This window comes from Nelumbo lutea, chromosome 8 (genome assembly GCF_056320005.1).
Source record: "Nelumbo lutea isolate HS-2025 chromosome 8, American lotus-T2T, whole genome shotgun sequence".
Taxonomy (NCBI): domain Eukaryota; kingdom Viridiplantae; phylum Streptophyta; class Magnoliopsida; order Proteales; family Nelumbonaceae; genus Nelumbo; species Nelumbo lutea.
Window position 1 is genome coordinate 55941834 of NC_142691.1, and position 13797 is coordinate 55955630.

Sequence of the window (13797 nt, forward strand, 5' to 3'; positions counted from 1 at the left end):
ATTAATAAATATATAAAATAAATATTTTATTTATATAAAGTATATAAATTATTTATATTAATTTAATTATTTTATATCTAAATTATATAAAACATTTAAATATTTTTATATATTATATATAAAAATTAAATAATCAGTTAATTTTGGATATTTATCGAATCGAATCGGGTCATATCTGAATTCCACTTATTAGATATTCAAATTATCCGAATTCAATTCAATTATATCAAATCTCGAATTTAAAATCGGATTTTTGAATATCATTGACACCCATACATCCAATCCATAACGTTTGAATTACAAGTGGGAAAAAAGACTAAGAAATTTTCTTTTAGTTCAATTTTTTGTTTTTCTTTTGGACCATTGAGCTACATCCAATCCATGGGTACCGGATTTATAAGTGGGGACAGGACTGAGAAGCTTCTATGGTTCAAATCGTTGAGCCACTAGTGTTTGATGTTGGTTCATTGTGACCCGGTTCAATCATGATCCAAAATATAGGTTGGAATTCCATTCCAACTACTTAGAAAATAGACTTAGGTCAGTTTGGTTCGTAGTTGAAATCGGAATCAGAATCGAAATCCTTTAGAATCAGAATCAAAATGGTCCATTCCCATAGTCTGTTTGGTTCAGACAGCAACGAGAATAGAAATGAGAATTTGCAGGAATGGGATTTCATTCCTAAGGAAGTGGCCTCAAATGGGGGAATGCCATTCCAACAGGAATTGAAATAAGATTTTAATTCTGCCCAACTAAAAGTTGGAAACGGAATTGTCCATTCCAATTCCAATTCTAAATCCCTATTCCTACGAATCAAACGGGAATCTAAATTACGAATAACGTAGGTCTCCAAATAATGTTGGCTATCTAAATTCATATTTAAACCCATAAATCCATTTATAACTGGATCAAATCCACCTACCCCCATCCAATACAATATAATAAATTCATTTTATTCATGATGTAAAATATCAGAATCTATTGTTCAGTTCATTTTATTATTAACAATATAAAATACTTTGATCAATTTTTTAGTTTATAAATGTTAGATAAATCAAATTTGGGTGTAAACATATCTGACTCAATCCGATCCCGACCGTAGACATTGGCGCCACAGCTGTATATACAAGTTTAAGTAGTTTATTTCAATGAATTGATACCTATTACCTAGAATCCAATGATCAGCCAATTTACTTTTAGCATATATGTACAACAATGGTGTGTAGATACTGATTTAGGACCCACAGAATGCCATTCTCTTTTTCGTTACTTTGTAGAAGGGACCAATATAGACTTGAATTTATGAACCTTTGTACCTACATTACCCACTCACTTTCATCAAACAGTTTCAATCTTCATTCATTCTTCAATGGAAATATTCACTTTTGCCTCAAATGGTTAAATGGCATAAATGCAAGCTGGCTAACAATGGTCTGGGTTTGATTCTGAATGCCAATCGAATTGAACCAAAGCAGATCTCACCCAAGTCAGGGCCCAAGATTAAGCCCAAAATTCAACAAATGCTCAGCACAAACCTGACCCACTTACTAGTTAAATTCTCTAGTTTACGTAATTTTCCTCACTAGTTTTTTAATAGTTATCCTTATAAGAAGGAGAGGGGGAGTCATGTCTCATTGAATACACATTGGAAAAGGGTGGGAGGACTAGCAAAAGCTTTGAAAAGAATTCAAAATCCACAAGATTAGTGCTCCAAAAACAAAGATGGGGATTTGTTGAAGCTTTAGGGTGAAAACCCACTACCGATGCCATCTCAATAAATCTAGTACTTTATTCACTTGCAAGGACCCATCAACTTTTTTTAGTGAACCACCAAATGCTTTTTCACAATTCTAAAGTAATCGAGTTGTTTATTCAAATGATGTGACCCATACGGAAAAAGCTTTCCCACACTATTCTTGTGGGGCTTTTGAGGGTAGAAAACAGAGCCCAACGCCAAAAAAATCACTTTCGCTTTTTCATCAACCAATCATTAACTCTGTTTTGTTTTCATTAAAATAAAACTGAGGGCGGTAATTTGGGCACACCCCTTCTTTTGAAAAGCCCTCCCCACAGACATATATTACGTCCTCTAGGGGTTGTAGGTTAAGGGATCTGCCCCCTTTATCGGAAGCAGGGTGTGTGCCCAAATCACAGCCCAAATCTTTTATGAAAGTGAAGAAACTACTAAAGCCCAATACCACCGGCGGTCAGAAGAATTTCTTTCTGCAGACAAATAGCCCAATTTTGGTTAAAGTGACATTTCTATCCTTGTATATTATTATATTACTGCAGTGCCCCTATCACTTGTCAATTTATTTGTTAAGAAGCATGTTCAGACTGATTTTTGGAATATTTAACATTGGATTGTTTATTATTCTAATTTGTTTATCTCCAAGTTGTCATGGTTTTAGCTGTAGATGTATGTTGGTGGTCCAATGGCATCTAAAGGGAATATAATTACAACCAAATGAATGCTACTTAGGATTTGGCTTAACATACAGAAATGGCTACTTCTCACAGACAAAGCACTCCATTTTATTATGTTTTTTCTTGGTCCATAAAACCCATTAAATCTTTTCTGATTGAAGCTTGGGGAGCTAGGGTAATTAATGGTTTTAAAGCTAAAATAAACCAAAAATGGTCTCTTTTTTACCCCTTGAAAATGGCTTATAAAAATGGTTCATTCTTGCTTCTTCAAAAGATAATGGAGATGGACCTATTTCTTCAAATTGTAAAAGAACCCCAATTAGAGCAAAAATAGGCCCATTTTAGCTGGTGAACAAAGCCACAACAAGGCCTTCTTTCAACCCATTAATGATGTCCAAATAGGGCAAAAAGGATTGAGAAAGAAAACCATTTGGAAACAAATACATTGGATGCCTATTTGGAGGAAGAAAGAAGAAATCATCCTCAAATAACCTTACTCCATGACATTATCATCTGCTTCTCCATTTCTATTGTCTTAATTTACCTATCAGAAACAAACATGCACTGAAGTCAATTTTCATCCATTTTTATCAATATTTTCCCCAATTTTAAACTGATCTTATCTCAATTGCCTTGTTTTACTTGATAGTTTAAGCAATTTAACAAGCAATGGTCGTCAAAATGGGGAAAAGTTTTAAATAAAGAAAAACACGCACCCAGATCTTCAAATCATCAAATCAACAGCCAAGACAATGACAAATCCGTAGATTGTCCAAAAAAACACCTAGTCTTAGATGGTTGTTCGGTTGTTGAGTAATTAAGAAATAGAACAGAATTTTATTTTCTTTTTTTAATTTCTATTTCTGCTGTGAAGCAGTGAAGAAAACAGATCAAGCAGATACTTTAGTAATTCAAGGACAAGGCTAGGGGCAAAAAAGTCCAAAGCGGTTGGCTTCCTCGTGTGGCTACAGATGACGACAACTGCCACTGCCAGTTCTCGGTGTACGTATTCGATTCTTGCATGCGAGCATTCCCTGACAGTGCACAGAGAGTCAGGGACCACGAGTGAGAGCGTGGGTCACGTGCTTTTAGCCAATGAAGCATGAACACGTGTCACGTGAATGGCGTTCAACATCCGAGTCAGTTCGTGTCAGAGGCAGGCGGAAATATCGATGGTTGTACGCTGCAACTCTCGCTCCTGCTACGTGTCAGCGATCCACTGGGCCACGCGTGGGGCTACGAGGACAGCGCAGGTCGCGTCAACTGCGTGTCAAGATGCCGACAGCCTCCTCAGTCCAAACCTTCAATGATTAATTCTGCGGGGCCCGCCACTCACAATCGCTTTCTGTGGGCCCCTCCCCTCATGTTTTTCACCCCCCTCCCCAGTCCCCACTCTCCACGTCCACGGGCCTTGTGGTTGTGGGTCCACCACTATTGGGTGGTCCAGAGACCAGTATTTCAACATACCCCTCCAGGGTCCGGGCTCTGGACCCTCCCTCTGGTCCTTTCACCAGAATAACGTGCCTACTCTGGCCCATCTCTCATCAGTCGATCTCTGCCCCCCCAAAACAAGGCATAAAATTTTCAAATCAAAATCACAGAGTGGGGGATTTGGCTCATACAAATAGGACCACCAGTAGAACCCATCAAGAAATGGGTCCTTCCTTTATAAATGGTGGGCCCTTGGCCTACAACAAAAATCAGCATGATCAGATCCCTATTTGACTATTTGCTTAAGAAACAAATTCGTGTAATACTCTCAATTGATTTTTGGTCCAATTAATGTATAAGGTGGTTCATTGGATGGTGTTATGAGGGGCCCAGACCCGTTTTATGTCCTAAGTCCATGGATTCAAGCTTTTGCCTTTTCTTTAAATAGTGCCTTCACATGGGGATATTCAAATACACCCAAGACTAGGTTTACTTTAGTCAATGGCCTAGAGCATAAAGGGTCTTGAAATTTGCTATATGGTGTTCCAAAGTAAATACAGTTGAGGAGATAAAGCCATACTACATAAGAAAAAAAATATATCATATGTTATATATATAGAGAGAGATATATCCAAGGTTTCCTTGAAACGGTATACCCCATATTGAGAGTATCGTTTCATATCGATAGGGTTCCAATACACCTGTTTAAAGGTGTTTTAAGGAATTCATTTATTTTATTTATTAAATAATATAAAAATATTTATAAAATAAATATTTTGAAACAAATTAAAAAAAAAAAAAACTTATGATTTAAAGCATTGATACACCCCATCAATACACAAATGTGTATCAATAGTTTGAACCTTGTCCCTATCCCACCCCACGTATTTTTGTCATGTAGAGGGATTTTGCAGTTAATCCAAACCATCCATCAGACAAGGGGATTATTTGATATGTGAGATATTAAATTCCACAGTGTATATCACCTATATGCCTCATCTTATATTGTGGTTTTTACAATTAATATTAGCTCTTCCACTATCATGTCTTTTCATGTTGATGGATATCTAATTCTTAAAGCACGTTTCTTAAGGCTAAATTTCTTGCTCTTCCAAATGGTAAAATCTATACTTACAGCTTGATTTGAACAATATTATCATAGGTAGTGATAAACCAAATTCTTGTGGAAACCATGAATATGTAAATTGTCTCCACCTTGCCTTATTCATTAACAATTACAAGAGATTAAGGAAATGGGAGATTCTCTTAATACCATATGCATTCATGTCCATAAGGAGGCTAATATGGCTGCTTATACACTTACAAACATAGGAATAATAGGGTTATACTCTCTAACACTACTTTGTCTGAATTAGAAGTATGATTCATGAGGATCTGCTTGGTGTGCTAGTGCCTAGAATTAGATGGAAGTAACCCATTTACATTGTATCTATTTATTTTTGTTTTCTATGAGTGGGAAGTAGTTTAGTTGGAGAGGGTGAGAGTAGAAGGGCAAGGCGAGTTAAGTCCTCTGTATTTTCTTTTTCCTTTTCCTTTTTTATAATGGTTAATAAAATTTTAAGGTGATCATCCCTTCACTCGGAATGAATTTGGGGAATCATGAAAGCTGCATGGGAAGAATTTCTAATTCTAACCCAGCATAATTGTGATGTGTGCACAAAAGCCACATGATTAGTGCTTTGGTGCCCAAATTGGAAAGTTTGAATCTTCTCTTTGTTGGTGATAAGAGTATTGATTTTTATACCTGAGTTTGGAAACAGAGCAAATGGAGTGTAGATTCTGGTTCAGGATAAATTTCACTCTAGTTCACTGTTGCCCGTGTTTGGCAGCATTACATTTATGCATTGACAAATGACACACCAATGCATATTTACATTGATAATAAGATGTAAAAGTACATCAATAAAAAAGAAGTAAATTTGCATTTAAGTGGGCTTTTGATAAAAAAAAAAAAAAAAGAATCATATGCTTTATTTAAAAACATGTTTGCATCCATTACAGCTAAAAATCTGTTTGATAAGAAGGTAAATTTATCAGTGCAAAATTATTCCAACTTTGCAATTTATATGAACTGTTTTACACTCTACATATTTGCATTCACACTAATTTGCATTATTTCCAAATGCAGCCGAATCTGCTCAATTTAAAAAGAGTGAAAATATAAATATGTTTAATCCAAAACCTTGTATATGATATTCCTAAACCTTATATTTGCACTTAGATGTTTGAATTTGTTCTCTTTCCAAACTAAACCTTAATAGAATTCAAGACAGATGGAGTCATCAAGTAGAGCTTGAACTCCAGGTCAAGCCCATCCACCTATCACTGATTTGGGAGTGGGTCTAGACTGACTCAAATGAGACCTAGGCCCAATCATAAGCCTACTCCACCTTGTATATGGCTGGGACCAACATTTAGTAATAGACCTTAGCTGAAAAAAGAAATTAGACCAAGGCCCATACACAAGCCTACTTCACCTTGTGTAAGGATATGGCTGGGACCAACATTAAGTAATCGACTTTGGCAGTGTTTGGTTTTCTTTCAAACCAAACATAGCCTAAATTCTCACATATACCACATGTTTGGCTTGCCCACCTTAGGGATGAAATCTTTCGGTGAGAGAGAGAGAGGTATGGAGATGAACATGTACAACCTTTAGGCTGTGTGTTGGTTTGAAGGGAAAAGAAGGAAAATTTTTACAAACCTTTTATAGGTTTCCCTACACTTCCCTTCCTTTCCCTAGCTTTTCCTTCAAACCAAACATAACCTTAATAAAAGCATTTTCTTTCTCTTTTATCCCATTTCATGTAGATCCCTTGTCTACACAACTAAAGCATCGGCCATCAAAAAAAAAAAAAAAAACTCATCCTTCGTTTCTCTTTTCCTATGAATGCTACCAGAAACAGCCAATTAACCCGACTAAACGTCACTTGGGAAAAAATTAAGGGAGGAAACGAGAGTACAAGTAGGAATCAAATCTCTAAAAATAAAAAAAAAAAATGTAGGAATCAGAAAAGTTCTAGAAAAAATATTCTCTCCACATACCGATCTGTATTAAGTATTAACCATTCAATCATTCAACGGTAAATATGCCATTTATATAAATAGTTCAGCCCCTCGGGCCTCAGGCTATGTTTGATTTCATAATAATAGAAACAGAAAGGTAGGTTGAGTTTGGAAAGAGTATAAATGCAAATATGTACTGTGTAAATATATACAAAATACAAGGTTTTACACTTTTCAGGAAAATAATTTCCGCCAAACAGTAGTCTTGTAAATTATTAGTCCAGCCCTATTTTCATGGTAAATTATTTGATGGACTTGTGATTCTATATTCTAAATGGACCTTACTGATTGGAAACTTTGGGAATGTAGATATTTTACAGAGAAGCTCTGCATTGAATTCTCTGATAAAAATATAAGGTTTGGGGATGTTCAGATTTATCCTTCTGGCTTCATTTGTGCACTGGTATAAATGCAGTGTTTTACCTTTACTTCAAATTAGACGCTGTTTTGTTCAGATTTGTCCTTCTTGCTTCATGATGTGATCCCCACTTTATATGAAAGAAAATAGAGAATTCATAGCAAAAAAAATTGTATGAGGATTTCAAATGGACATAACACTTAGGCTATGTTTGGTTTGAAGGAAAAAGTAGGGAAAGGTAGGGAAATTTATACAAGGTTTATATAGGTTTCCCTACCTTTCCCTACTTTTTCCTTCAAACCAAATACAACTTTAGATTAAGGGGGTGTTCTTTTTTTGGATTTTGAGAGGGGGGAAAGCTGGTCAATGAGATTTTGATTCTCCTTAACCAAAAAACCCATGTTCTTTTTTCAGATATATGGGGGGACCAGGGAAAATTTATTTTCTTGGGTATCACTAAACCCAATAAGTGATACCCATCTCCTAAGTGGGTTTTCCCACTTGTGGGGAAAGTTGCCAACACTTGAATGGAACAAAAATACCCCTTTTAATATTGGATTTTTATGGCTAAAATTATCATTTCCTTAAATAAAAGAACAAGGGTAAATGTACTTACTTGGGCAAGTCTTTCCTAGGAAACACTTACTAGGGTAAATGCTTTTACTTGGGTAGGTAACTTACCAAAAAGAGAACATAGCCTAAAAATTAAATAGGTTTTAAAAATTGGGTCAAAACATCTTTAGGCATTAGGAGGGGTATTAACCTTTAAGCCCATGTTCACTTTTTGGTAAGTTATCACTCAGGTAAATGCAATTATCTCGGTAAGTTTTTCCTAAGAAACACTTACCCGAGCAAGTGCATTTACCCATGTTCTTTTATTTCCTAGGTAAATAATGCAATGGCCATTTTAACCATAGAAATCTATTATTAAAATGGGCATTTACCCACTGAGGAGATAGGCATCACTAATAAACTTTCCTTAATCCCCATATAAAGCTGAAAAAAGAGCATGAGATTCTTGGTCAATGGGATTAATTGGCCAGATGTCCAAACTCTATGAATGAGGAAGGTTATTTGTTTGGGAAGAATAAGTAAGAAAATGTCTTTCCCACTTTATATGAGAGAGAACAAGGTTGAAAGAAGGTGGTGCAAATTCCATAACAGTTTTTAGATGCAAAATTATCTGCACTGCCAATGAATGCAAATGCATAAAAAAGTGCAAATTCTACATGAGGTTGGAGTGTAAATCATAACCACAAACAAACAGATACAAATTTGAACCTCCAGTTCTGACTTACACCGCAAGAAAAGCAATCCTTTGTAGAATTAAGAATTTCCTAGTTAGAAAGTGAAAAGAAAACAAATCTAATTAAGATGGTGAGAATAAGAAATAATTGGCATTATTCTTGACATCTTTATCATTGAGAAAACCTGCAGCAGAGCCTTGCTCATCCAGGACCTCTTTCGATCATGCCCTCCTCACAGCCTACTTGTGGACTACAAACCAATCCAGACTAGTCAATTGACATGCTTCTCTCTTGGATTAATCCATCCAAATGTGGGGTCATTTTTTATTGACTTCCATTCTTTAATTTGAAGTTTTGTTTTTCACGTAAAAGGACGAAAAACAATGTTTTGGCCATATTAGAGGCAGAAAAATATCTGAAATTTTACGGCTAGAAAATCATTTAAACTATTTTACAATGAAATAAATAGTATAAGGGTAGAAAAATAGTAGAAAAATTAAGATATTATAAAAGAGGAAATGGTCCAATTCACGGTGGATATTATAAAAGAGACACAACCCTATAATTCCTGTTTACTCTTTTATAATAGGAGAAAAAGTCTTAATTTTCAGAGAAATCGTGTAGGAATAACCCCAAATGAGTTCATTCACTAAGGTTGTGTTTGTTACTATTGCTGTGTCTACCTGTAAGTGTTATATAGGTTGATCATCAATACATTCTACTGTTTCTACCTAAAACATCAAATTTGACGTTATAAGTGACTCCCATACATGATGTGACAATATATTTCTCATCAATAGACCTATTCATGTGCCGGGTCCAGACTTGGTTTTTGTCAAAATTTGAATGGGCCCGGCTTGAAGTTCAAACCTAAAACAGTGTAAAACTGAGCTAAAAGCCTGGCCTGTGAGCTGTGAACAGGTCTGTTCACCCATTCATATTAATCAAATCAAGACATTTCAATTTTCAGGTAGAAACAACCATCGTAGCAAACACAACCTAAAAATTAAGAATTTTCATTAGATTTGCTGCAAAGAATGAGAAGAGATATCTGTGGTTTCCTTGGCAACCATGATGCAATTCTGGCAGAAGTTTAGGCCTTACATCATCTTCTACTTGCAACGTACCCTAACATCGACCAATTTTGTCCAACTCAGACCAGACCGGATGGTTGGTCTGTCAGAACCGGGAATGGACAGTCTAAATGGTTTTTGGATTGCTGGGTTGGAAAAGTTGTTTATTTGGTCAATATTTATTAAGATTGGCTGCACATTAAATCCAAATATCACATTAAAAGCGTCTTATTTTTTATTGATTCATATTTTATAAAATATACTTTCATGTTTAATAGGATGATACAGCCAATGCATCATAGGTTTTGTCAAATACACATGTTAATAGGCCTTGTAACTTCTCATATTTACTTTTTTTTTGTATTTATTTTGTGTTGAAATTATAAAAAGTGGGACCATTTTCTATTTTTTTGTAAAATTTCCTTTTCACATTTTTTATTTGAGCAAAGCAAATGGTTGATCTAGACTACAGAAAAAAAATATTTTCTTTTATACTATTTCCGAAGTTTGGGTATTTGCTCTTTCAATATGGTGTGTAACCATATCGACAGGAAGAAGTGAAGTTTATCCAAAGATCAAAAGGATATTGAATCATTCTTACCAAAAAAAAAAAAAATGCAAAAGGATGTTGAATCCTTATGGATTAAATTAATGATCTAAGAAACCATAATATATACAAACTTACAGAGATAGCCATTGTTTCCAAACTAGGGGTGCAAGTCAAACCAGGTTGGGTCAATCCTAACCCACCCCAAGTTGTTGAGCCTTCAATCTTAACCCTAACCCAGCTCAACTTTTTCTAGTTGGGTTCAGGTTCATACAGTTTTCATTTTATTTTGCTAAGATGTTCTTTTTTTCTTTTAAGGTTTAAGGTTATCCCAAGTATGATTCACTGGTTTTAGCATTATTATATGTACAAGGATGAAGTTCGGTGCCTTTGGAGTATCATATTTAATCATGACACTAGAGAATTTCTTCTATAGAATCCTGTTTCTCCATTCCATTCTGTTTAGTGTTATATCCATTGCTAAATTATGAGCATTTAAATCATTTCTTACTACTTCAACACATGTCCTTTTTTATTTGCTCCTATATCTTCTAGCCAGTTCAACTTTATGCATGTAAGGATTAATAAAAATATATATACTTTGTACTTTTGTGGGATTTGTAGGAATTTACCTAATGCATCCAAGCATATCCATATCTTCCTACCATATCGGCATATCCATGCATATCCAAAGTGTAAGGCAGTATGTATCCAATTCCAAACTCATTTATATGATATGCGATGTATTTTGAACGCTGCTCCTACCAAGATTCTCTCTCATAAAAGTGGGAACCACATCATTTTTCTTTCTATTTTACTTATTCCAAACAAATAACATTCCTTTTGCTTTCATTCTCTTTCCTATTAGATCTGAAGTAAAGGTGAACCAAAACCCAAAATACACATGGAAACCAGAAATCCATAAATCAAGTCAACTTGACATAAAAGGTTATTTATTTCTTATGCATTTTCATATGTTACAACTATTAAAATCACCAAAACACTTTCATTTTAGGTGTTGTTTTTTTTTTTTTTGAAATTTTGATGTTTTTAAATGTTGACTACAAGTATAAACACCATATAAAAATATAAAACCAAAAATAAAAAAAAAAACTATTTTATTGGTCGCCCGAAACCTACAATACACCTTCATGGGTATCGAGTGTATTGATACATTGAACTGTGGAACAGTATGTGTTTGCATCATTTTTCAGGATCACCGAAATGCTTAAGACTGAGAATTAGAACCTTTCAATTCAATAGGTTTAAACAATGATAAACAAACATCCTTATATAGATATTTTTTTAATATAACAAAGTGAACAAAATTAAAAAAAAAAAAAAACATCATGATTATAATATGATTTTATATTACACTTTAATTAACATAAAAACATGAAGTTTAATATTTAAATAATATTTAGTGTATCAACCATATCAATCTGTACTAGTTTATAGCTGTATTGTGCACCTCGGTCGAAAGAATGATATGCCTCAGCCTATATTGATCATATTATATTGATATTCTGTTTGAACTTTTTAAGGACCCATTCGTTTTTCATGAAATAGAAGGGGGGAAGTTGGTCGACGAGAAAGTGGCTCTTGACCAATTTTTCTGTGCTGCGTGGTAGACTGTTGGCCTTGCAGAAAAGTTGTTTTTTTCTTAGGTATTGCTTATCCGGGTAAGTGATACCAATCTCTCAAATAAATAACTTTCTCAATAAGGAGACAAAGTTAAAGACAAATTTGTCTATTCTAACAATGGCATTTTGTGGATAAAAAAAGTCAATGTCTATCTTACTTAGGAATCAAAAGATCATGGATAAGTGAAAATATTCCCAAGGAAGCATTTACCTAGGTACAAGTGGCCTCTTAAAAAAGAAAATAGAACAGGGTGTAAAATCCACACTGAACTGGTCAACAACCTGAGAACCCGTTTGGCAGGACTTCTGCAATGATTAAATTTCTTCCAAGAAGCTACTTGACATAGCTTTCTTGGAATGGAAAGACAATTTTGTGAATTCTATTAGCCCAGTCTTGATTTTATCAAACACAGCTTCACCACATTCTAATAGCTTTATAAAAAGTCGATTTTGTGTCTTCTGGAAAACTATTCTCGATTTTCCAGGTTTTAATAAAGATGGCTTCACAGCATTCCAATACCTTTACCAGAAAGTTAATTTTGCCGCTTCTGTTATTCTCCACTTTCATGGATTTTATCAAACACTGCTTTACTTGCATTCCAGGTTCCTCAGCTCATGTAATGCCAGAAGCCCTATTTCCATTTTTCTTTTTCTTTTTCTTTTATCAATAACACAATTCATTAATTCATTAATTATCACAATAATTACAGAGAGGAAGACAAACTTTCTCATCTTCCAGCTACATCAAGAGCCCCAAAAGAGGAAACAAGAGAGAAAGAGAGAACAGACAAAGAAGAAAAGAATTACAGTAATCACATCTTTGCCCAGAACATGACATCCCTGTCCACCCCTTGTTTAGCTAGCCCATCAGCAAAAGAATTAGCTGACCTTTTTACCCAACTGATTTTAACTTCCATTTCTCGAACCAGCCATCTGAATTTTCTCTTCAAATTACTAATACTCCATAAGCTGCTATCTTCTTTGTTCAGCCACCCAACTACCACCTCCGGGCCCCCTTCAATTATAAGTTTTCTAATTTTCATCTCCCTAGCTTTCTGGATACCTTCCAAAACTGCGTGGATCTCAGATTTGAGAGTCGCCCACACCAATTGGGCCTGAAAACATAACAAAAACAACCCCATTCTCATCCCTGAAGACACCCCCAATCCCTGATTGTCCGGGGTTTCCTTTGCTACTTCTATCAAAGTTTAGTTTCATGAAACCCAGAGGTGGGGAAATCCAAGACACACTCATCCCTGCTTTAATTTGGGTACAGCTAGCAATCTCGCCCCACTTCCTCAGCAAGTCATCTACTGAATATTCTGTGAACAACTCTAGGGACTCCATCCACTGAATAACCCTTATGTGGATCAGGGCCCTCAACTCGTCAGCCCCTCTCTTTACATCAGAGAAGATTCTGGAATTTCTTTCTTCCCACAAAGAACAACATATTGCTATTCTCAGTCCTCTCCATATAATCCTTCCCCTTTTCGTATGCCACCTGAAAAAATGAGCAAAAAGGCCTTGCAAATTTGATGGCGGGATCCAAGTACACCCCAAAAGAGATAAAGCCCACTCTCAAATAGACTTTGCAAATTAGCAAGACACCAGAAGATGAAAACCGGTCTCCCCATCAACATTACAAAGAATACATCAATTAGGAACAAACAAGCATCGGGTCTCTTCTTTTGGAGCAAATCACTAGTGCTGAATCTTTCCAAAAAAGCTTCCTAACAAAAACTACCAACCTTAGGAGGAATTGGTCTACACTAAACCTCATTAACAGGGAAGGGGGGAGGGTTACAGGATTGGAGGGCTAGCAAAGCACTTTAAAGAAAGAGGCACAGGAGAAAAAACCGGTAGGGGTGGGGGTCCAGATTCTAGAGTCATTCTTAGTAGGGTCCAAGAAAATATTATCAAGGAGGAGACTCGAAATATTGTTTAGATTGGAGTCTCTTACAACCCTTCTCAGACCCAAATTCCA